The following is an 8,224-nucleotide window of genomic DNA, read 5'->3' as shown; positions in this document are numbered from 1 at the left end:
CAGCACTAGCCCCTCCCTTTTGCCCTGGCTTGTGACTTATGGACCACCCTTGATGGCAGGAGGTGGAGTTGAGCTGCAGGACCAGCACCTTCAACAGGCTCCATCACTTCCCTGCCTGGAGCCAGGGGCTCTCTCAAAGCCAACCCATCTGGGACAAAGCCCTGCCTGGCTCTGCATGCCTGGCTCTGTGCTCAGCGCTGCTGCACCTGCCAGCCTGGAGCACGGAGAGGCACCTTTTCATCCCAGCCCCAGAGGAGGCAGCTCCTGCAGCTGCTCTGTCTGTCTGGCAAACCCAGCTGGAGGTTTCCCAGCACTGCACTGCATCTCTCTCCTGTGCCTGTCCGCACCCCCTGTGGGGCTGAGGTGTGCTGGTAACCACCATGGATGTCCCTCTGTCCCCTTCCCCTGCACTGCCCCTGGAGCACTACAGCAGCATCCCTCCAGGCTTCAGGGCAGACAGCATGGAGAGTTGGACTCAGGGCACTCCAGGAAAAGTCTGGGATGTTATTTGCATGCAGAAGATGGCCTATAGCTCCTTCTCCACACCGACAATCAGCAGCACTGTTGTCTGCCTGCCCAGCATCCCGCTCCTGCACCAGGGCTCTGCATGGGGCAAGCAGTAAGTGTGGGGTGTGTGGGAGATGCTGGAAAAGTCCTCTCCTAAGGAAGAAGTGTGAGGATGTGAATTTGTAGAGCTCCTGGATGTGCTGCTGCCTACATTCACCATTTGGGCAACTGCTTCTTCCCCAGGGGGCCCTTCATCACACCTGACCATACTGCAGTCGCCCTGGGACCCACTGCTAGGAAGGGGATTGTAGGGATGGCCTGGATCCCAGCCCAGCTCTAAGGCTGCAGACCTGCCCTGGATGTACTCATGGGACAAACCTTCCCCTTACTCCTTAATTTGAAGGGAGAAGAGAAATAGGGACAAGAAATGAGGGTGGCCTTTTGTGACCTTGACCGACCTTGAAGCTGGTGTCCTGAGGAGTCTGAGAGCCCTGCTAAGGGAGGTTGCTTGTGATTATTGCCACAGCAAGAGAAGGAGTCCTGGGACATCAGGATCCTGCTGAGGTTTGTGCCTCTCAGATGAGGAAAAAGTTGGCAGGAGCCTCCTCAGCTCTTTGCTGAAATCACTAGACTATGATAAAAGAAACCACACAGAGGTTTTCACTGTTCCTGGCATGTCTAGCCTTTTGTTTGAAGCTGGAAGGGACAGACACACACAGAGACCTGAAAAGGAAAAAAACCTGCTTATAAGGAAAAAGTATACCTGAAAAGGTTTCATGAACAGACAGTTTTGATTAATACAAATAATTCTTTAAGGTTATAACCTTTTTTTATGCCTAGAAAGTTAGTAATGGTCACATACAGCCCTTTGTTGTTTTAAATGCACATGAACGAGCTTTTGGACAGTGATGGTTTTACTTACAGGTATGGGTCTGAAGGCTGAATGTATGCTGAAGGCTGACAAAGAGGGATGTCTAAAATAACTCAGGTGGGAAACTGACTCCAGCAGGTCCTTTCTGGAGGCTGAGCCCTCCTCAAAGCAGGTTCAACCTTAGTGCTGACCTGCAGAGGGCCTTTGTCCTGAAAAGCATATTACAATGGACAAGAAAGAGCTGGGAGGGTATCAGTACTCTGAACACCCTTGAAGGAGTCTGTCTAGGTTGGTAGTTGCTGTACAGTTACATTGCCCTATTAATATGTCTGGGAAGTGATGGCTGGAAGGGAATCTCTGCATCACCTCATCCAACAGGCCACCCAAAGCAGGACCGTGCTGGCACAATGTCAGGCTGGACATGGCTTCAGACATGTCATGTTCAGACATGGGCATATCATGCAAACAAGGCTTAGAAACTCCAGGCAAGGTGGGTCCCCTTGCTGAGGTGACAGTTCCCACTCCGCATTGCCCTCTGGATAAAAACATTTTTCCCACTGTCATGTCTGAACCTCCCCACCCACAGGTGGTGGCTGTTGCCCCTAACATCACCTACTCATGCTATGAAGAGCTTGGCTCTGCCATCTTTGTAACTCAAATTCCGCAGGACTGTGTTGGGGGCTGCCAGTGGTTGGCAGCTATTGGTTTCCATGTGAGCACCAGAGCAGGGGTCTGCAGCAATGGCCAACTCCTTCTCAAGATCAAGACATTGAGATGTTTTGCCAAGTTGCAGTCCACGGCTGAGAAAAAGCCAATCTATGACCAAGCCTTGTCAGGAAAAGGTGGAGTATAAACATAATCATTTGCTCCTTATTGGACTCTGTTTTTCTCAGAAGTACTTTGTTAAGAAAGGTACCTCCACCTCTTGCCACCAGTAGGAGCCTTTGGAGTAGGAAATATCTGAAGAGTTGGGTGTAGTGCTGCAAAATGCAGGAGTGATCTGGCCTTTCTCCTCTGGAGGATACCAGCCTTGGCTACATTGCTTTTGAAAGTACCAGTCTGGGGACAGCAGGCAATTAGCTGGAGCTGAGGAAACATCCACAAGATGGAGAGGGAAGGGACTTGGGCAGAGTGGTCAAGAGGAATCTGGGCAAAGGAGAACTCTAAAGAACCCTCTCTTGCCCAGATTAGCTTGCCCACCTGCAGGTGATCCATGTCTGCTTGTAAAAGGAGCATTTCTCTAAAATTGAAGAGAAAACATAGACAGCATTTTGTCTAGAGGAACAGTTTTCTTACACTTTGCCATTCACCTGTTCAGTCCAAGCTCCTCGCATGATTCTTGCTGTACCTGCTAGCCCAGCAGCTACCGCCTGCTGCCACGCTTTGACCCACCAGCGATCCCTTGGAATCAGAAAAACGCAGAAGCACAGAATCGTTTAGCTCGGAAAAGACCTCTGAAACAATTGGGACCAGCCATTAACCCAGCACTGCCAAGGCCACCGCTAAACCATGTCCACAAGTGCAGCCCTGCCTGTCTGTTCAAGACGCGTCCCTCTGCTCCCCGGCGCAGAGCGCCGCCGCCCCGGCTCGGGTGCCCGGGGCGGAGGGAGCCCGCAGGCGCAGCGCCCGCCCCGATGGTGCCTCCGGGCGAGGGGGGCAGCGCCGGCTCCCGCCGAAAGAGGGAGTCGAACCTCTGCTCGGTGGGAAAAACACGCCCACGAAGCTGAGAAGCCGGTGACAGGTGGGGCTGTGCTTCCCCCACGCGTCTGCTGCCGCGTAGGAATGTGGCGCCTTTCGCAAGCCGGGTGGTGGTGGCGTGAATGGGAAGCACACGACAGCACACTGGGAGGGAAGCTCTTCTGTGCAGCGTTGTAACTGCACAGCATGCAGGTAATTCTTGCTTTTCTGCAGCTCATTGGTGCTGTACTGTCTTCTAAGCGAAGATTGCACTTTTATCTGAGGGCAGAGAGTACACTTTGTGGACACACAACAATAGGTAACACATGCAGAGATATAGGATATAGTATATACTGTCTGCATCAGAAGAATATCCTGGGCTATGTCAAAAACAGCAGGACCAGCAGGTCAAGGGAGATGATTTTGTCCCTACATTCAACTTTGGTGCAATCCCACCTGGAACACTGCATCTGGGGTCCAGTGCAAGAACAATATGGACCTGCTGAAGCAAGTCCAGAAGAGGGTTACCAAGATAATCCAGGTTCTGGAGCACCTCTCCTTTGAAGACAGGATGAGAGCCTCGGGATTGTTCAGCCTGGAGAAGGATCCAGGGACGCCGTAGAGCACTGAAAATCTGTGTACCTGGAGCCTCCAGGGCAGCTGGAGAGGGACTTTTGACAAGGGCCTATTTTGACTAGAGCCTGTAGTGACAGGATGAGGGGGAAAGTCTTCAAACTGAAAGAAGGCAGGTTTAGATGAGATATTAAGACAAAGTTCTTTACATAAGGGTGGTGAGACACTGGAACAGGTTGCCAAGAGAAGTTGTGGATGACCCATCCCTGGAAGTGTTCAAGGGCTGGGTTTCACAGAATTTTGAGAAACCTGGTCCAGTGAAAGATGTTCCTGCCCTTGGCAGGGGGGCTGGAGAGAGCTCAAACAAAACAACTTTTTTCCCTTAGTAGTGGTTCCCAATTTACACACCTCTTCAGTCTGTGCTTCAAATTGTCCTTAGCTGAAACTATTGCATGTCATACATTAATATTTGTAAGCCATCTTTGCAAGCCAGTAAAATATTGTGATGTAACAATGCACATATCTACTAAAAATAAAAGCTTCTCATGGCCAAGTAACAAGCCCCAGTGTGATTGATCAGGCCAGAAGATGTGGACATCTGTTTTCTCCTCAGAGGTGCACCTGTGCCTCTGCCCCCCCACTCCAAGCAAATGCCCAGAAGCAGTTCCCTTACACAGGTGGTGTGCTCTCATGGAATAGGGAATTGTAAATCACCTTCTGTAGGAAAAGCTGTAGGACCTGCGAGGAGCTCTGTTCTTTCTCAAGGAGATCTCTCCACAGCTGGGATGGAGAGGTGCCAGGAGAAGTCAGGTTGGCAGGGCTAACTGCTTTGGAAGCCAGAAGCATCTTCATTTTCTCACATACAAGTAGCTCCAGGGTTTGCTGCACTGCCCAGCTGCTGGGATTACAGTGTTTTCTCACTTGCCACATGTACCACCTCCTGCAAACTGACCAAAAAAATGTGAGGATTCCCCTATCAGATACCCCTAAAAAAGAGAGTGGATTTTCAGCAAGAGATTAGCCATAACCTTTCATATTTTAATTTTCCACATGAAATCCTGTGAATTCTTTTAAAACTGAACTAAGTGCAATGCAACACCATCCCCTTTCTCTCAGCAGGTCTTCTCCTTCTGTCCTCAGTTCTACTTTGTTCCTCTTTTCTGAACTCTCTGGGTTTGCTCAGTTCCACCTGCCTCATCTCTCTCAAGTCCCTTCCCTTGTTAATCTTACGTGACACTTAGGGTCCCTACCTGTCCTCAGTTAAAAGGTCAGATCCTGCTTTCACTTCATCCATGATCCTGGAATTTTTCACCCATTTTTAATGTATATTTCTGCTTTCCCTACTGAAACCATTCAGGTTAAGAAACAGCCCCCTACAAACAGGTATGAGTCACACTAACTTCTCCTTCCTCTTAGAACTCTCCTTTGGAAAACAAATAATGACAGCTGAACTACCAATGTGTTGAGGTTCTCAACAGTCACACCCATTTGTCCAGTTGCAACATTCCTCTGCTCCCACCGCTGGGGCCTCACATCATATTTGCACCAAACACTGTTGGAAGCACACGCCTTCTTTGAGTTTCAGAGTGGACTTTCTGCGCTGAAAGAATCCCTTTATATATGGAAACATGAGAAATCTAATCCTACTAAAAATTAAACCACAAATTTTTAAGTAAATGCACACACATTTTACATATATATAAATAAATAAATATGTATGCATGTGTGCATATATATAAACCTATGTGTGTTCATGTGATTCTCCGAGTAAAACAATTAATTTGTTCAAAACATGCTCATTTATATTAAATACTGATTATTGTGGCCACACAGTTAAAGAAAGTTAATCGCACATAGGTCTTTCTTGTGGAAGAATACACAAGAATTTAATTGCGCTTTTGTATCAAATCCCTCTATTAGTTCAAATAATGCATTTATTTATCCTCAAAAAGATGTAGTTCTCCTCATGGGAATTGTAGTTTGGAGTGTTTCCAAAGCTTGGTGCCTTTGCATTTACACAGATAGTCCAAATACACACGTTTGGCGGGGGGGGGGGGGCGGTCTTTGAATACAGACTTTCAATTTTCTTTTAACAAACTCTTAGCTCCACTTAAATTCATTGAACCAATATATAAATATTCTCACTCACTTTCTGTATATATACACATGCATACACACATATATGCATATATACAATCATATATATACATATACATACAAACAGGAGAGCAAGAAATGTTGCCCTTTGCTCAGTGCCTTGCAGTAAGTTTTTATGGCTTGTTCTTCTATTCCAGACAAAAATAACAAGACCTTTTCTCCACCACATATTCCAGAAGGCACTGGTAAGTGCAAGACAGCACAGGCTGGTGCATGAACCAGCTGTGACAGTCCTTGTGCTCGCTCAGTAACAGGCAGCCTTTAATGCCTGTTCTGAGGGAGGACAATGGTTTTGGTAGGTGTTGAGATTAATCAGTCTTCATCTTGGTGAAAAGTTAAGGCTTGAGAACCTGAGTCTGGTGGCTTATCAGGTAGATTTACACAAGTATCAACCTCACTGTGGTTGTATTTCAAAGTGTCACATACCTGTCTAGGAAAGTCCCTCAATAAGTTACTCCAGTGCTGTCTCACAAGATAATATTCCCTGTCTAGCAGGGAAATTTTAACAGCAGCAACTACTTTTATTTCAAAATATCACATTTTGGCTTTACGAGAACTAGACTCAATTTTCTAGGGACTTGAAATCCAATACGTAGAAAAGTATTCTGCCATTTTCATGCTGCCCAAAAAACATGGCTTGTGTCACACACGGATTAGAAACTGTGTGATGAGACATTCAAAACTATATCAGACAAACCCAGCGTAGGCTGTGAAGAACATACTCCTCACATTCCCAGAAACAGTTCATGAAAATTTCACCATCAAATGGAAACTGAGTTGTTTTCCAGCTCTAATGTGTGAATCTTTCTTCTGTGGTTCTTGCATGAAACAGGAACCGTTTTCAACAGCATCTCAGACCCTTCTTTTACCTTTTTTTTTTTTTTTAATTGGAAAGCACAACCTGGAAGCATTTTAAACACAAACTTTTCTCATAATCAAGTGGAATTTTACTTGACATCACCAAGACCTGTATTTTACCCCTTAGGTTTAACCATGTTTTGCAGAATGCCCAGCAAAATTGGATTTTCCACGCAATCATGACATTTGAATCCCCCGGTACAGGCAACAGTGAGAAATTATTTAGACTTAGAGAATATCCACTTACATACCCCATATGCCACTCAACATGTTTTAAAATTCCAAGGAATAAATACTCTTTGTGCTTGTCCCTACAGCAGGGCAATGTCTGAAAAGGGCACATTTATTTACTCTGGGATAGGTATTTTATTTCTTACAGACAAAATTTGATGTCTGAATTAATTTACCAGTCTTTATTGCTATTTTTGGATAAAATATTTGTGAAGGAAGAATCGGTATGTTTCAAAATTAAAACCTGTACTTGTTTCAAAACATTTAAGTAGTCTGCATATACACGTTATGGTAGGACTTCTTTTTCTTACATGTATCCTTTGCTTTCCAAGACAGCAGGTTTCCAGAGTTCCCTGGATACAGACGTGTCTGTGGTCTACACACACACATAGCTTCAGCTTCACACAAACAAAACTTCTCAACCTTTTTTAAAAAGCAGACCCTCCCTAAATAATATGATCACAGAAACAAGCCAAACCCTGAAGGAGATTGATCAAAGCACAAGAAAACACACTGTCATTCCAAAATCCCCTCACTAAACCCACTGCAAAATACCAAAGAAATGCATAGAGAACACTGACTTAATTGAAAATTATGTAATTTTCTGAAAGCTGCATAAATTTGATGCAATTTCTAGATAATGACATGTATGCTCAAAGGACTTTTTTTCAGTTTTATCAGTCAATTTACCACAGTACCACTGTGCTGTGGTAAACAGTGTTCATCTAGATTTCCAAAACATCCCCTATACATCTGTTATTGCCTCTGTTACACTTCTTATGACCTACACCTTTTTCTAAATGTATGCATGTATTAAATATGCCTGTATGTATATAAACAGACACATATGCACATGCTGCACACACACAAGTACAGACAGAAACATACATGAAATGCTAAGATACCTGTGTAGACTGGTTCCACAGAGTTGCACTTTGGAATCTTGTATTCCTTCAGATTGCTTTTATAGAGATGTTCCCCTCTCTGCACTCCACCTCCTGCAACTCCTAAGGTGCTAATACTGAGCACTTATGAGAGTCAAGCCAAGCAAGCTGACTGAGGAATCAATCTAAGCTTCAAACCCAGCATGGCTCAAACTTGGCACTTCTGTCCTGTTGCCTCCTGCCCCAGCCTGGATCACTTCTAACGTTAATGTTCCAGTGGTCAACACTAAGTTGACCAGACAGTGAAGATTCAGCAAATGCAGGGCCATCCTCATCTCTGACACTAGAAAACTAGACTTACATGTAGAAAAGTTAGTTTTCTGTAATTTTCTTTTAAGACAGTCTGTAGCCAGCTGAAAAAACTGAAAGCAGCACATAGGACACTGCATACATCCATTGTTACAGA

The sequence above is a fragment of the Lonchura striata genome, chromosome 2 (assembly GCF_046129695.1).
Source record: "Lonchura striata isolate bLonStr1 chromosome 2, bLonStr1.mat, whole genome shotgun sequence".
Taxonomy (NCBI): Eukaryota; Metazoa; Chordata; class Aves; order Passeriformes; family Estrildidae; genus Lonchura; species Lonchura striata.
Note: the sequence above shows the minus strand (reverse complement) of the source record.